This window comes from Musa acuminata, chromosome BXJ2-9, assembly GCF_036884655.1.
Source record: "Musa acuminata AAA Group cultivar baxijiao chromosome BXJ2-9, Cavendish_Baxijiao_AAA, whole genome shotgun sequence".
Lineage (NCBI taxonomy): Eukaryota > Viridiplantae > Streptophyta > Magnoliopsida > Zingiberales > Musaceae > Musa > Musa acuminata.
Window position 1 is genome coordinate 22,915,200 of NC_088346.1, and position 18,719 is coordinate 22,933,918.

Below are 18,719 nucleotides of genomic sequence, written 5' to 3' on the forward strand. Positions count from 1 at the left end.
AGGGTGGGGTTTTTATAGGCTCTAATGGCTTTAAAAATGGAGCAAAAAAATGTCTAATCCTAGATTTTCGGGGCCCTAACGGTACTACTACCATTACTGGGTGGTACTACTACCTGACACCTGACACTAGGCGGTACTACCGTTCAGTCTAGGAGACAAAGCTCGGAGACCGAGCTTTGGTGGTACCACCGCTAGTAGCAATAATTGCCGGTGGTACCACCGCCTGACAGGGGCGGTACCACTGCCTGACAGGGGCGGTACCACCGCCCAGAATTCCTAGGAGACCGAGTCTCCCAAGCGGTGCTACCGTGCTAGTCATAGGTGCCCAACAAGCCAATCACGTGAGTGATAGCACGTGTGACTTGACATGAAATCTTTTAGCTTATTATATTTTGGCATTTATCACTTTATATTGTCTATTGCATATATGTATATATATATATTATGATGTCCTTGGATCTGTGCAATGGAATTGGATCATGATGAGATCACAATAATGAGATCGATTCACCTTTAAACACAAATCCTAAATAATCCCGGTCATAGGTTACTTGAGAGGGACATCGAGATAGCCGGACAAATTGGTGGGTTGTATACCCATCCATATGATGGATGCAACTGGTCTCATAGCTGCTCATGTAGGGACACTAGGGATACAGTACAGGTGCTAATTGGAGAATGAGTTCACTGATTGATCTGCTTACGGAATGGTGGATGGTTGATGATGCTTTATTGTTAGACAACGATTTCGTAGTCCTAGTTGTGTATCTGGTCCTTAGACTTGAGACACCAAGGATGTCCTATATGAGTGCTTCACTCTTTGATACCAAACTTATAGGTTTGGATGTCTCAGATCTAGTATAGCTGGTCATTAGGAGTGGCAATCGACCTTACGAGGGCTATTGAGTGTCGATAGAGGATCATCCACTCTCGGCATCATGAGAGGAATATCCCATGTGTTCTTGCTCAGACAAATCCTTGGCCAGGGTCATTCAAATTGAGAGAGAAAGAGTTCTCCGGGAGAATCCAATTAGAGTGAGACTCGAGAAGAAACCATATGGGTTTGATAGCACCATGCCAGATATACGGTCTTTGGGATATTAGATGGATGAGGGATTATAGGTATATGGTAACTGAGGACAAATAGGTCTAATAGATTGGATTCCCCTGTATCGTCTAGGGACTACGGCGTAGTGGCCTAGTATGTCCGTAGTCGATGAGTCGAGTGAATTATTATATAGATAATAATTCACTAAGTTAGAAGGAGTTCTAACAGGTATGACTCATAGTCAGCTCGATATTGGGCCTAGAGGGTCACACACATAGTAGGCATTACGATGAGCAGAGGTTCGGATATGAGATATCCGTTGGAGCCCCTATCTTATTGGTTATCCAATAAGCCCCTGAATTATTAGATCCCATGGGCGAGATCCAATAAGAGCCCATGAGAGATTATTGGATAGAGATCCACTAATCTAAAAGGCTTGGGTAATTGGATGTAGATCTAATTCCCACTAGGGGAGGATCCATTAGGGTTTGATAGGGGACCTCTATAAATAGGAGGGATTTAGTGGTTCATAGGCTAGAGCCTTTGCTTGCCTCTCTTATTCTCCTCCCCCTCTCCACCTCAAAGTAAGCCTAGAGTTTTAAGGAGCATCGTTGCAGCCCTGTTGTGTGGATCACCGCTAGAGAGGAGGACGCTTAACCTCCTTCACCCTCTCCTAGAGATCTAGGTAACACAATCTATTCTACATGCAGTTTGTTTCGTGGATTTTTGTGGACCAATCTTCGCACGACGATGAACATCTTTTTGGAAAATTAGGGATTTTGTTTTCTTGTTCTTCCGCTACACATGTGATATCGCCCCAAGTTTTCCCAACAGTGGTATCAAAGTCATGTTGTTCATGCGAATGATTAGTTTTAAACTGCATATGTTGTGTTTAGGAAGAATTTTGACGTTAAATTATTAACGCAATAGACGAGGAAGGGCAGCAACTGTTGCTGCCCTTGCTGCGCTCGAAGATGGCTGGCGGCGCCTACGAGTGTTGGACCCGTAAGCAGAGGCACCGCGGGGAAGCGGCACCTGCGGCCGCTTCTCCTGTGGGGTGAGGCGCCGCCGGGCAGCAGCGCCTGCGGCCGCTGCTTCGCGGGCAAAGCCCCCCCATAGGGGCGGCCGCCCAGTGTGGCAGCACTGCCTATGGGCGTTGCCCTATAGGTAGGATCGCCCGCGGGGGCGCCCACCTACTGGGGCCACGCCGTAGCGGGCGTGTCGCTCACATGCGAGGGCAGCGCTCTATTAGGATCGAGAGCACTAAGAGGGGGGGGTGAATTAGTGCAACGGAAAACTTTCTGCGATTAAAATCGAAAGCTGCGTTCAAACGATAAAAACGATTTTTGTGTAAAATCTGATTCTAAGCAAGATGATATTAAAGTTAATCTATGCAGGGAGTTTACAGCTATGATGAAAACCAGAATATAGGCACAAGCTGAAATCCGACGTTCGTACGAAGAAACTTATTTACGTCTAAGTGCTTATTTGTAAATCACTTGATTAGGCAAGATGCAGTTTAAGCAAGAGTATGAAGGCAGTTTGCAGTTATGGTAAAGCTCAAAACGTAAATGCAATCTGCAATATGATGATCGTACGAAAAAGCAGATTTACGTCTAAACGCTGATTCAGAAAGTAAAAGGCTTGAAACCTGATCGTAAAAGCGCAGAAGGCAGTAAGCTTTAGAGGAGGTTTACAGTAAAGATAATATGCTCAAAGTAAATGCAAACCAAGATTTAGAGTGGTTCGGTCAATCTTGACCTACTCCACTTTTGGCTTCCTCCACCGACGAGGTCACCGACGTCAACTAGAGGCCTTTCTTCAATAGGCGAAGGCCAACCACCCTTTTACAGTTTCACTCCTTTTGACGGGCTTAGGAGACAACCCTTACAGCAATTTTCTCTCCTCTCTTTACAACTCAAAACTTGAAGAACAGAGGGAGGAGAACTTTTGGCCTTTACAATAATTTTGAGCTCTAAGAATCACAGAAAGATGTCAAGATTTCGAGTGTTAGTTTTTGTTCTTTCAGTGCTGAATGGGTGGGGTATTTATAGGCCCCAACCCAGTTCAAATTTGGAGCTCAAAACTGTCAATTCCCGGAATTCCGGGATCAAGCGGTTGCACCTCCTGACTGGAGCAGTTGCACTGCCTGGCAGAGCTCGAAGACTGAGCCTCTGGGCGGTGCCACCTCTGTCAGGGGCGGTTGCACCTCCTGCCAGAGCTCGAAGACTGAGCTCAGGCGGTTGAACCTCCTGACTGAGGCGGTTGCACCGCCTGGCAGAGCTTGAAGACTGAGCTCAGGCGGTGCCACCTCCTGTCAAGGGCGGTTGCACCTCCTACCAGAGCTCGAAGACTGAGCTCAGGCGGTGCAACCTCCTGACTGGGGCAGTTGCACCGCCCAGTCTCGCTCGGAGACTGCCTCCTGGGCGGTGCTACCTCCTAGCACTATTTCAGGTCCGAATGGGTTGATTCATTCGGCCCAATTTGGGTCTTTCAGGGGCCCGATTGCCCCAAGATTAAGTTAATGGAATCACCTCCCATTTCTAACTTAATCATTGTGCTAACTACGATTATTTCCTAAGACATTTACTGTAACTTGCTCCGGTACGTCAATCGCTTCTTCCGGCGAGCTTCCGACGAACTTCCGTCGATCATCCGATGAACCCTCGGTGATGCTCCTGTGGACTTCCGACAAACTCCTGGACTTGCGACGATCCACTTGGCGAGTTCCGACGAGCTTCTTTGGCAAGCTCTTGGACTTCTCGGATTTGTTCTCGCAGAACCTCCGACGACCATCCGAACTTCCGTAGAACTCTCGAACTCCCAACGTGATCATTGTCTTGACTCCGGCGCAACTCCTGCATGTCTTTCTTCCATCGTAGTTAATCCTGCACACTCAAAACAAATACTTCGATCGAGACAATTAATCCTAAGCAATTAACCAAGTTGTCAAGCATGTCATTGGTCCCTCGACGCTTCGTCCGATTCTTCGGCGCATCGTCCTTTCCTGCAGCCTATTGCCCAATCGGCCAGTTGACTCCGCAACTCCGATATCCTTGGCACAATACCCGCTCTTCTTGGCCCGATGCCCGAGTCCACGGCCCGAAGCCTTCTGTCAATACGTCGACCGATCCACCGGCCCGACGTCCAATCTTCTAACATGTTCCTCCGGCACAACATGATTTTCCTGCTTTAATTATCTCATCCTGATCGAAGTATCCCGCATTACTCAAAACACAGATTAAATCATAAACATATATCAAGTGGTTTCATCATCAAAATACGAGATTCAACACGCTCCTCCCTCCGCCGCATAGCCTACCGCCGGCAGGGTGGCGGCGGCGGTTGCAACAAGGGAAAGGGAGAAAAGGGGTTAGGGTTTTCTGGGCAAAAGATAGTTTTGCCCCTCGAAATTTGAGAAATTCCAATTCTATCCTTTTATCCAAATTACAAAAATACCTCTCAGAATTCAAAAATTCCCTACATATCCCTGATTTTGAAAAATATTAATTAATTAAAAGATTTAGTTGATTATTATTGTTTATTATTATCTAGTAGTTCTATATGATAATGATTTATACATGTGATGTTTGATGTTTGGATGGACGATCATAGGGCTTGGAGATGCACCATTGCACACATAAATTTTGATGTGAGTGATTAGGCCTATTGGCTTGGGTCGGATCACATTAGGTTATGGTTCATGATCATCTGGTGTGATTGCTTATACATATACTAGATATGTATATATATATTTGCATGTGATATATATATATATATATTAAATATGTATATGTGTGACATGTCATATTAGGAGACAAAATCATAAAAACCTCTTTGTCAATAATATTAAGTCGGTAAATGTGAGGTAATTAGATTGACCCACGTGGCCTTGCATTGTTATAGGTAGGAATCGATTCTCGGTATAGGTTGAGTTGGTCGAGTCTTTTGAGACTCACCTATATCGCGATTCGCTATCTTGCTTACGACATAAAGATGTCACAAGTGAACTGAGGACATGGTATGCTTGGTCGAGTCCCTCGAGAGTATATCATCGAATTAGACTCATCTTGTAACGAAGGTGTTGACTTAATCGAACATCATGGTTGGTCGACTCCCTCGAGACCATGGTGATTCGGTGGCCGAATAGGATGAGAATTACAAGGAGTTATGATCGGCAAGAGTTGTCTACCTTTTGGGCTTAGTGTGATTGGTCGAGTCCCTCAAAGTTACACTAAGACGCTGATTGGATCCTAATCCCCACTAGAAGTCTGCGGAGACTTCCGTTTCACATGCTGAGGGTGTCGCGTGACTCGCTAGTAAAATAGTGGGAGCATATTAAGATAGAAGTCAATATCTTGATTGTTTATTTCTTGGAAAATCTGCATGTTATTCATTTTTGTTGCATCTTTATTTTAAAAAAATGCCGCTTTCAAATCCCTTACGTGGCATACTTGATGTCAACTGCCTCATTAGTCCAAATTATATGGACTGGCTCTGCAACTTGAGAATTATTCTCACGGTGGAGAAAATCGTGTACGTCCTTGATACAGTGATACCTACGCCTGAGGAAGGGGTAAGTGAGGATGAGATCGCTCGCTACGTGAAGTACATTGATGACTCCACTCTTGCTCAGTGCTATATATTAGGCTCTATGACTCCTGAGTTACAGAGACAACATAAAAAGATGGATGCCAAATCCATTCTACTATATGTTTACAAACTGTTTGAAGAATAGGGAAGGAATCAGCGATATGAGATATCCAAGAGCTTCTTCCATGCTAGGATGATTGAGGGGACACCGGTTCAGAACTATATCCTAAAGATAATTGAGTGGATAGAGAAACTCATAGGTCTAGGAATGGTCTTAGAGGATAACTTATGTGTGGACATTGTGCTTCAGTCCCTACCAGATTCCTTTTCACAGTTCATAATGAATTTTAATATGAACAAGCTTGAGGTGACTCTCCTAGAGCTCCTCAATATGTTGAGGGAGGTAGAGAGTACTATTAAGAAAGAGAAGCCAATTCTCTATACTGGTGAGACTAGAAAGAAAAGGAAAGCAGAAAAGTCCCTTAAGAAGGGCAAGGGTAGACCAGGTAAAGCAAAGGTTGCTAAGAAAGACCCAGCAAAGGACAAAGGCCCTGCTTCTATTATGATAAAGATAGGCACTGGAAGAGGAACTACAAATAGTACCTTGTAGAGAGGGTGAAACAGAAGCTTGGAGAAGCTTCATGTACATTCATGATCAATCTCCAATTGTTAGATTTTTATGATAGTGCATTGGTATTAGATACCAGCATTGCTTATCACATTTACAATTTGTTGTAGATTCTAGCAAAGCCAATGGGAGATTGATGAGATGAATATTGCATAAAGGTTTGTTTATACTAGACACTACTCTACATATCATGAATGTAAGTGTGTCTAAGAGGAAACAAGATGAGGTGAACAGTGCATACTTATGGCATTGTAGGCTAGGACACATTCATGAGGGAAGGATTCAAAAGTTGCTAAAAGATGGATATCTAGATCCATTTGACTATAAGTCATATATAACTTATGAGCCTTGCCTTCGTGGAAAACCGACAACTCTCCATTTAGTGGAATTGGAGAGAGAGCCACTGAGCTACTGGAACTCATACATAGTGATGTATGTGGACCCATGTCAACTCATGCCATTGGTGGTTACTCCTACTTCATTACCTTTACTGATGATTTCTCAAGGTATAAATATGTGTACCTAATAAAGTACAAGTCCGAGGCCTTTGAGGAGAAATTCAGAGAGTATAAGAATGAAGTGGAGAATTAAACTGGAAAGAATATCAAGACTCTTCGATCAGATCGAGGAGGTGAGTACTTAAGTATAGAGTTTACTAAGTTCCTCAAGGACTATGGGATATTATCCCAATGGACACCTCCTTATACACCTTAGCTCAATAGTGTCTCTAAAAGAAGAAATCGTATGATATTGGACATGGTATGGTCCATGATGAGTTTCGTTGACCTACCCATCTCATTCTGGGGATATGCTCTAGAGACCACAGCTTACCTTCTGAACAGAGTTCAAACTAAGTCGGTAGTGTCTATACCATATGAGATATGGAAAGGGAAGAAGTCCAATCTTAAGGTTGTTAAGATTTGGGACTGCCCTGCCGACGTTAAAAAATACAACCCCGATAAGTTAGAATCGAGGACAGAGTGATGCAAGTTCGTGAGATACTCCAAGGAAACTTATGGGTATTATTTCTATCATCTCGAGGACCAAAAGGTTTTTGTAGCCAAGAGCGTAGTGTTCCTTGAGAAGGAACACATTCTTGGCGGAGATAGTGGAAGCATGAAAGAGTTGAGGGAGGTTGGAGAACCAAGCTCAAGCACCACTCTACATCCCGAGTCTGTTCAGGTACCTAACATACAAGTTTCAACTTTACATAGGTCTGGCAGAGTATCACATCCTCTTGAGAGATATGTGGGACATATTAGAGGAGAGGATATTGAGGACATTAATCCTCAAACCTACGAGGAGGCTATTATGAGTATAGACTCTAGGAAGTGGCAAGAAGTCATGAATTCTGAGATGGATTCTATGTACTCCAACAAGGTTTGAAACCTAGTTGATGCACCTGAAGGTATTGTATCCATCGGTTGCAAGTGGATCTTTAAGAAAAAGATCGGAGTAGATGGAAAGATAGAGACCTATAAAGCAAGGCTAGTGGCTAAGGTGTATCGTCAAAGGCAAGGTGCTGACTATGATGAAACCTTCTCACCAGTAGCAATGCTAAAATCCATCTGAATTCTATTGGCTATTGTAGCACACTATGATTATGAGATCTGGCAGATGAATGTGAAAACCGCATTCCTCAATGGGAACCTCGAGGAGGAGGTGTATATGATACAACATAAGGGATTTGTGTCTAAGAACTACCCAGATAAGGTGTGCAGGTTGCTTAGATCCATTTATGGACTAAAGCAAGCTTCCCGAAGTTGGAACATAAGATTTGATGAGGCAATCAGATCTTATGATTTCGTTAAGAATAAAGATGAGTCTTGTGTGTATAGGAAGGTAAGTGGGAGCGCTATCACCCTTTTGGTGTTATATGTGGATGATATCTTGATCATTGGGAATGATGTAAAAATACTATCCACAGTAAAGGCTCGGTTATCTAGACACTTCTCTATAAAGGACTCAAGGGAAGCATCTTATATCTTGGGGATTCGGATCTATAGAGACAGATCCAATAGGATGCTTGGATTGTCCCAGTCCGGATACATAGAAACCATTGTCAAAAAGTTTGGTATGGAAAATTCCAAGAGATGTCTCATACCGAGGAGACATGGGATATCGCTTTCTAGGAGTATGTCCCCAAAGACTCCAAAAGAAAGGGTGAACATGGATATGATACCTTATGCCTTAGTGATAGGGTCTATCATGTATGTCATGTTATGTACTAGGCCTGATATAGTGCATGCTTTGAGTGTCATGAGCAGGTATCAAGCGGATCTAGACTTAGAGCACTGGAAAGCAGTAAAGTGTATCCTTAAGTACTTGAAAAGGACTAAAGATCTTTTACTAGTATATGGAGGTAGTAGCCTCAAGGTTGAAGGCTACACAAACTCGAGTTTTTAGTCTGATGTCGATGATAGCAAGTCGAATTCAAGGTGTGTGTATACCTTGAATGAAGGAGTAGTATGTTGGAAGAGTTCCAAGGAAGATACTACTGCTGACTCAACCATAGAGGCGGAGTATATTGTTGTAGCAGAGGCAGCAAAGGAGGGAGTCTGGATGAAAAAGTTCCTCACAGATCTAGGAGCTGGGCCAAGTAGCGAGGAGCTGATTCCTTATATTACGACAACTACAAGGAGATTACTCAAATAAGGGAACCCGAGTCTCATCAGAAGTGTTCTAAGGAGGTTCTACCTGATCAGAGAGATCGTAACCCAAGGAGATGTAGCAGTGGAAAGAGTTACATCCGAAGATAACATTGCAGATCTATTGACAAAGTCGTTATCTCAAATTGTCTTTGAGTGTCACAGGGGTCTGATGGGGATCAGACACATAGGTGATTGGCTTTAGGTCAAGTGGGAGATTGCTAGTCATAGGTGCCTAACAAGCCAATCACGTGAGTGATGGCACGTGTGACTTGACATGAAATCTTTTTGCTTATTATATTTTAGTATTTATCATTTTATATTGTATATTATATATATGCATGTATATATTGTGATGTCCTTGGATCTGTGCAATGAGAATTTGATTGTGATGAGATCACAATAATGAGACCGATTCACCTTTAAACATAGATCCTAAATAATCCCAGTCATAGGTTACTCGAGAGGGATATCAAGATAGCCGAACAGAGTGGTGTGCTGTATACCCATCGATATGATGGATGCAGTTGGTCTTATAGCTGCTCATGTAGGGACACTAGGGATACAGTATAGATGCTCATTGGAGAATGAGTTCGCTGATTGATCCACTTACGAAATGCTAGATGGTTGATGATACCTTATTGTCAGACAGTGATTCCGTAGTCCTAGTGGTGTATTTGGTCCTTAGACTGGAGACACCAAGGATGTCCTGTATGAGTGCTCCACTCTTTGATATCAAACTTATAGGTTTAGTTGTCTCAGATCTAGTATAGCTGGTCGTTGGGAGTGGCAGTCGACCTTACGAAGGCCATTGAGTGTCGATAGAGGATCATTCACTCTCAACATCATAAGAGGAATATTTCATGTGTGCTTACTCAGATAAATCTCTGGCCATGGTCATTCGGATTGAGAGAGAAAGAGTTCTCTAGGAGAATCTGATTAGAGCGAGACTCGAAAAGAAACCATACGGGTCTGACAACACCATGCCCGATATACGGTCTTTGGGATATTAAATGGATGAGAGACTATAGGTATACGATAGCTGAGGACAGACAGGTCCAATGGATTAGATTCCTCTGTATCATTTGGGGACTACGGCGTAGTGGCCTAGTACGTCCATAGTCGATGAGTCGAGTGAATTATTATAGAGATAATAATTCACTAAGTTAGAAAGTGTTCCGACAGGTATGACTCATGGCCAGCTCGATATTGGGCCTAGAGGGTCACACACATATGGTAGGCATTGCGATGAGTAGAGGTTCAGATATGAGATATCCGCTGGAGCCCCTATCTTATTGGATATCCAATAAGCCCTTGAATTATTGGATCCCATGGATGAGATCCAATAAGAGCCAATGAGAGATTATTTGATAGAGATCTACTAATCTAAAAGGCTTGGGTAATTGGATGCAGATCCAATACCCACTAGGGGAGGATCTATTATGGTTTGACAGGGGACCTCTATAAATATGAGGGATTCAATGGTTCATAGACTAGAGCCTTTGCTTGCCTCTCCTATTCTCCTCCTCTCCACCTCAAAGTAGGCCTGGAGTTTTGAGGAGAGTCGTCGCAGGCCTACTGTGTGGATCACCGCTAGAGAGGAGGACGCTTGACCTCCTTCACCCTCTCTTAGAGATCTGCAATGAAACAAGGATATACGATCTCCTTATATAACATAATTTATTCTATACGCAATTTGTTTTACGGATTTTTGCACACCAATATTCGCACGACGACAAACATTTTTTTGAGAAACTAGGGATTTTGTTTTCTTGTTCTTCCGCTACACATGTGATGTCGCCCCAAGATTTTTCAACAGTGGTATCAAAGTTAGGTTGTTCATATGAATGATTGGTTTTGAATTACATGTGTTATATTTAGGAAGAATTTTGATGTCAAATTATTGACACAATAGACGAGGAAGGGCAGCAACTATTGTTGCCTTTGTTGTGCTCGAAGATGGCTGCCTGTTTGTTGCGCTCGAAGTTGGCCCCTAACTAAGTTAGTGGGATTATCTCCCAATCCTAACTTAATTTATGCTCTAACTATGATAATTAAGACATGATTACTACACTTCATGTTTCGGTGCATCAATTGCTCTTCCGGCGTACTTTCGACGAACATCTGATGAACGTTCGGCAATGCTCCGGCGGACTCCCGCCAAGCTCCTAGACTTTGCGACGATCTTCTTGGCGAGTTCCGATGAGCTTCTATGGTAAGCTCTTGGACTTTTTGGTTGGTTCCTGCAGAACTTCTGACGAACGTCCGGACTTCCATCGAACTCTCGAACTCCCAATAAGATCTTGATCTTGACTCTGGCAACACCTGCTTTATGTTTTACTGCTTATCGTAGTTAATCCTATATACTTTTCTCAACATATAAATTAGATCAAACAATTTACAATTGACTTCATCATCAAAATTCGAGATTCAACAATCTCCCTCTTTTTGATAATGATAATCAATTAATGATGGAGTTAACCTTAACTCCCCCTATCTATATACCATACTTGAGAAAAGACATTCTTGAATTCAAGGCCTTTGAATTCAAGAATCAAACCGATAAGTTAAATTCATTAAACTTATCAATATGTATATTATGATTCCTATCATGATCTAACATTATTAAAATGATGTCAAGGCATGACATCCATTTTCAAGTTTTGACATTTTAAATATGAAGGATGATAAACTTAGCAATTTATCATTCTATGGCAAGATATCAATTATAAAATTATAAATTAAGTTTTAGATATCTTATCATAATGAAGGAAATTTATTAAGCAAACATTTCAAGTATATATGATGAAATATATTGCATACATTTATCATCAATTTACCATATTTTGGTATTATTTCTCCCTCTTTGTCATCAACAAAAAGGAGAATGATTCAATAATGCAAGTGTGGTAAAAATTCATGCCACATTTCAATTTGTATATCAATCATATTTCTAAACATTCATGACATAGTATCATTCAAAAGTTCTCACATTAAAAGTAATAAATATTTAAAGAGATGGCTTCCATCAACTTCTCCCTTTTTATTTTTCATCAAAACTTCACTTGAAGAAGGAGAGTAAGGAGGAAAATCCATTGAGAACCAACTTTGTGATATTATTAAATCATGCTTCAATTTTCATAAGGATCAAGATATTCACGTTAAAAATAATAAAAGAGTTTCATTAAATCATGCTTCAATTTTCACAAGGATCAAGATATTCATGTGAAATCAAATCCTCATTCTTGCAAGTGTTCATCTCATAAAAAATAAAGATTCTTCTTTCATTATGAAAGAATTCATGTGAAAGAATCATTATACGAAGGATAAAAGAAATTCCATGAATAAACCTTCGTAATTAGAGGAGCATCATATCAAATCCATTTCTCATTAAAAATTCATAAGAGTGAAATCCGAGAGATGCATTTGTCAATGAAATCTATGAAGTGATTGAGTGTATCAAAAAGCATTAAGTGATGGTGCAAGGGTATGAAGTGAACTTGATATGGTATAAACTCATGAATGCTCCATTCAAGAAGATAGTCCGAAAAAGAAATATACCAACTCATGCATTTGGATAAATTAACATTCCTAATTCTCTTCTAATAAAATCATATTGTTCTTCACTTAAAGGTTTTATAAAGATATTAGCTACTTGATGTTTCGCATCAATAAACTTTAGGATTACATCATGATTAGTGACATGATCTCGTATAAAGTGATGCCTAATATCAATATGTTTTATTCTAGAGTGTTGAATGAGATTCTTTGTTAAACATATTACACTTGTGTTATCACATTTTATGGGGATATTTTTGAGATAAATCTTATAGTCTTCTAAAGTGTTTTTCATCTACACAACTTGTGCACAATACGCACTAGCTGTAATATACTCATTTTCTGTTGTGGATAGTGCAACCGAGTTTTGTTTCTTGGATGACCAAGAGACAAGTATGGGTCCTAAAAACTAACATGTTCCAGATGTGCTTTTTCTATCTAATCTACATCTAGCAAAATCCATATCGGCATAAGCAATTAGCTCAAAGTTCTCAGATTTTGGATTCCATAATCCTAGATTTGTGGTTCCTTTAAGATATCTAAGTATTCTTTTAACTGCTTTGAGATGAGATATCTTAGGATAAGATTGAAACCTAGCACAAAGTCCTACACTAAACATGATATTCGGTCTAGTTACGATGAGGTAAAGTAAGCTTCCTATCATACCCCTATAAGCTTTTTGATCAAAGCTTTCTCCACTTTTATTAATTTCTAACTTAGTGGAGGTGCTCATATGAGTGTCGATAGCCTTTGAGCTATCCATATTAAACCTTTTTAGCCAATCTAAAGTATATTTTGTTTGAATAAGAAATATACCATTACTTAGTTATTTGATTTGTAAGCCAAAAATAAAGTTAATTCCCCCATCAAACTCATTTCAAATTCAAGACTCGTACTTTTAGTAAATGACTCATATAGAGATTCATTCGTAGAATCGAAAATGATATCATCAACATAAATTTGAATAATAAGAAAATTATTTTCAAAATTTTTGATAAACAATGTAGTATCAACCTTGCTTTGAGAAATTATTTTCAATAAGAAATGAGCTAAGTCTCTCATACTAAGCCCTTGGGGCTTATTTCAATCCATAGAGAGCTTTAGTCAATTTAAATACATGATTAGGGAGATTATCATTCTCAAATCTGGGAGGTTGGTCAACATAAACTTCTTCGGAAATAAAGCCATTAAGAAATACACTTTTAACATTCATTTGAAATAACTTAAAATTATTACTACTAACATACGCAAGGAGCATCCTTATGGCTTCTAATCATGCCACAGGAGCGAAGGTTTCTTCATAATCGATACCTTCTTCTTGGTTGAAACCCTTGACCACTAATCTAGCTTTGTTTTAAACCATGATACCAAATTCATCTTGCTTGTATCTAAAGACCCATTTAGTACCAATAACTAAATGGTCACTTGGCTTAGGAACAAGCTTCCACACCTCATTTCTCTCAATTTGATTCAACTCTTCTTGCATTGCGATGACCTATGAATCATCTTTCAAGGCCTCATCAATACACTTAGGTTCAATTTGGGAGAGAAAAATGACGTTTGTACAGAAATTCTTAAGAGAGGAACGAGTTTGAACCCCTTTAGATGTGTCTCCTATTATTAGCTCTTTAGGATGAGCATCTATATACTTCCATTCCTTCGATAAAGAAGGTTCGGAAGAAGATGTATCTAAGTTACTAGAAGGAGAAAGGGATTCATTCAAGTTCAAAATTTCAAAATTAAGATCATCATTAAAGTCATTTTTCTTAACTTCGAAAATTTCATTAAAAACCACATGAATTGATTCTTCTATAATCAAAGTTCTTTTGTTAAAGATATGAAAGGTTTTAGAAATGGAAGAATAACCAAGAAAAATTTCTTCATCAAATTTTGCATCAAACTTTCCTAAGGTATCTTTTTTATTTAATCCAAAAACTTTAGGTTTTTTGTTGTTTCACAACTCATAAGGAGTTTTGGAAAGTAATGATCTTACTAGAATCCTATTCATGACATAGCATGTCGTATTTATGGCTTCGACCCAAAAATATTTGGATATGCTATGTTCATTTAACATTGTTCTAGCTATTTCTTGTAACTTTCTATTTTTTCTTTCTACTACATTTTGTTGAGGATTTCTTGGAGTAGAGAAGTTGTGGTTATATCCATTAGATTCATAAAATTCTTGGAAATCATGGTTTTGAAATTCACCACCGTAATCACTTCGAATTGATGAAATCATAAAACCTTTTTCATTTTGAACAAGTTTACAAAACTTAGAGAAATACCTAAAGTAATCATTTTTGTATGCTAAGAAGTAAGTCCATGTGTATCTACTAAAATCATCTATAATGACAAATGCATATTTGCTACCTCCTAAGCTTGATGTAGCAATTGGTCCAAACAAGTCCATATGGATCAATTGCAAAGGTCTAGAGGTACTTATTTGGTTCTTAGGTTTGAAGTTACCTTTTATTTGTTTTTCTAGTTGACATGCATCACACACATTATCTTTGATGAACTTGATATGAGGAATTCCTCTTACAAGTTCTTTAGATGAAATTTGAGAGATTAGTTTCATGCTAGCATGACCTAATCTCCTATGCTAAAGCCAAGTATTGTCATTCAAAACCGAAAAACACATTTCATTGCAATGATCATTGATGTCAATAGTATATACGTTATTTTATTTTAATACAATCATATATGTGTTTTTGTATGGTTTTTCAATAATGCAAGCATTAAATTCAAATCTAACAATATCCTTTATCACAAAATTGACTAATACTCAAAAGGTTATGCTTTAAACCATCAACTAACAATACATCTTCAACAAGAAGGTTGGATTTATTACCTATGGTTCCTTTGCCAATGATTTTACCCTTGTTATTGTCTCCGAAGGTGACATATCCTTCATTTAAGCTAGTGAGTATAGAGAAATGAGATGGATCTCCGGTTATATGCCTTGAGCATCCACTATCAAAGTACCATCTCTTGCTCCTAGCTTGTGATGATACATTTTTCTACAAAAAGAGATGATTTTTAGATACCCATTTGATCTTGGGTGCTTCAAAAATCGATCTACATAACTTATCATGTTGCGTTGAGTCATTTAAGGTTCTTTTAGGAACCCAAATCAATTTATGTGGACTATATTTCTTGAATGGACATTTGTACGTAACATGTCCAGGTTTGCAACAAAATTTGCATTTAGTGTGAGGATCAACATGCAAGGTAGGGCCTTTAATAAAGGTGGTTGTATTTTGATGAGAGCTACTCACAAATCCGATTTCGCCTTTCCTATGAACGTGACCCTTGTTGGCAAGGATCATGTTCAAGGACTTGCTACCAACCTCAAATTTTTTCAAGGTATCTTTGAGTAGCAGGTTTTCCTTTTAAAGTGTTTCTAAATCATGGCATTTTGTGTAGGGAGCTAAGCTATTTTCATGCTCCATCTTTACTCTATCAGAATTGCTAATAAGAGAAGCATGTTCCTTTTTTAAAGAATTATACTTTTTACTCAAAATTCTACATTCATCAAATAATTCATGAAAAGCACTTAAAAGCTCATCAAAAGTTAAATTTGCGTCTAATGAACTAGTTACCTCATCTCCAGTAGCCATTAGCGCATAGTGAGCAACTTGCTCGGTGTTGGTTGTCTCCTCTTCTTCGGAAGCACTTGAGTTATCTCATGCAGCTTTGAGCGCCTTCTTCTTTGGTTACCTCCTCTTTGCTTGGGGACATTCACTCTTGAAGTGTCTCAGCTTCTTGTATTTATAGCATATCACTTGTTCTTTCTTTGGTTCAAATTTATTTTTAGTATCATTTTTGAATTTATTTTTTTTAATTTTTTTTAATTTTCTTGTTAATAGTGCCAAGTCTTCATCAAAGTTCTCATCACTTAAGTTTTCTTTCAAGTGATTTTTTTATATTCTTAGTGATATATCCTTTTTGTTCTTTGGAAGGGTGTCCTCAAGCTCTTCATGAGCTTTGCATGTCATTTCATAGGTCATTAATGACCCAATTAGTTCTTTAAGAGGAAAATTATTTAGATATTTGGCCTCTTGAATGACTGTTACTTTAGGATCCCAACTTATTGGAAGAGATCTTAAAATCTTATTAACGAGTTCAAAATATGAGAAACCTTTACCATGTCCTATTAGACCATTGACAACATCAGCAAATTGGGTGTATATGTCTCCAATAGTCTCACTTGGTTTTATTTGAAACAACTCATAAGAATGTACTAAAAGATTAATTTTTGACTCTTCACTCTACTACTGCTTTCATGAGTCACTTCGAGTTTATACCAAATGTCAAAAGCCATTTCGCAAATCGATACTTGATTAAACTTGTTTTTATCTAATGCATAAAACAAGACATTCATAGCCTTAGCATTTAAAGTAAAGTCTTCTTCTCCAACTCATTCCAATCGTTTATTGGAAGAGAAAACTTTTAAAAATCGTTTTCAACAACGTTCCAAAGCTCAAAATCCATTGAAATTAGGAAGATCCTCATTCTAGTCTTCCAATATGTGTAATCCGTCCCATTGATCATGGGCAGATGTGTAATTGAATGGCCCTCTAGTTTGCTAGTAAATGTCATCTCTCTTGGGTTTAAAACCAAATGAGAGTGAACCTTGCTTTGATATCAATTGTTAATATCAAGAGCGGCACTAAGAGGGGGGGTGCGGGAGTGAATTAGTACAGTAGAAAACTTTTACGATTTCAGAAAATATTTTGTATGTTCAAAGGAAATTGATTCAGAAAGATAGTAACTTTAAAACGTAAGAGAGCATAAGTGTAGTGAAAACAAGATGAGGAGAAGAAGCACTTTGCTATGAAATGATTTGCAGTTAAAGAAAATTGCTCAAAATGAAATGCAAACCAGATTTAGAGTGGTTCGGTCAACGTGACCTACATCCACTTTCGGATTCCTCCTCTGACAAGGTCTCCGACCTCCACTAAAGGCCTTTCTTTAATAGGTGAAGACCGAACACCTCTTTACACCACTTTTTTCTTTTCCCGGGTTTAGGAGATGAACCCTTACAAGTCTCACTCCTCTTTCTTGGATGGTTACAAGGTTAAGAGACGAAGGAGGAGAACTCTAACTTTTACAACACTTTAAGACTCAATAACTCAAGATTATGCCAATAGGTTTCATGCCTTTTCACGTAGGAAAGGGTGGGGTTTTTATAGGCCTCAATGGCTTAAAAAATGAAGCCAAAAAGTGTCTAATCCCGGATTTTCGGGGTCCTGGCAGTACTATTGCCATTACTGGGTGGTGCTACCGTCTGGCACCTAATATTGGGTGGTACTACTGCTCAGTCTGGGAGGTACCACCATCTAACAGGGGCGGTACCACCACCCAGAATTCCTGGGAGACCGAGTCTCCCAAGCGGTGCCACCGCCAGCCCTGGCGATGCCACCGCCGGCTAGGAATTCAGGGTCTTGGTTGGGCCTTGAATCCGGCCCAAACCATCCCAACTTAGGGCCCAATTGGTCCCTAATTAAGTTAGTGGGATTACCTCCCAATCCTAACTTAATTTATGCTCTAACTATGATAGTTAAGACATGATTATTGCACTTCATGTTCCGGTGCGTCAATTGCTCTTCCGGCGAGCTTTCGGCGTACTTCCGACGAATATCCGACAAACTATCGGCAATACTCCGGTGGACTCCCGGCAAGCTCCTGGACTTTGCGATAATCTTCTTAGCGAGTTCCGACGAGCTTCTAGACTTCTCGGTTGGTTCCCACAGAACTTCCGACGAATGTCCGGACTTCCGTCGAACTCTCGAACTCCCAATGAGATCTCGATCTTGACTCCGGCAACACCTGCTTTATGTCTTACTGATTATCGTAGTTAATCCTACACACTTTTCTCAACATATAGATTAGATCAAACAATTTATAATTGACTTCATCATTAAAATCCGAGATTCAACAAGTACATCAAAAGACGAGAAGCAAACCATTGAAGATGAGGTGGCAAACTACACTCTAATGGCTCTCAATGATGACGTAAGTGACTCAATTGAATCTCATTTATCTTATGAGAAATTACTTAATGCTTTTAATGATTTATATGATGAATTTAAGTTAGTTGGTAAAAAATATAAGTTGTTAAAAAAGGATCATGCTTCTCTCTCTAGTAAATTTGAAAAATTAAAAAATGAGCATGATAATTGTTTGTTAACTCACATTAAGTATAAAGAGTTATATTCACTTAAGAAAGAAAATATAGTAT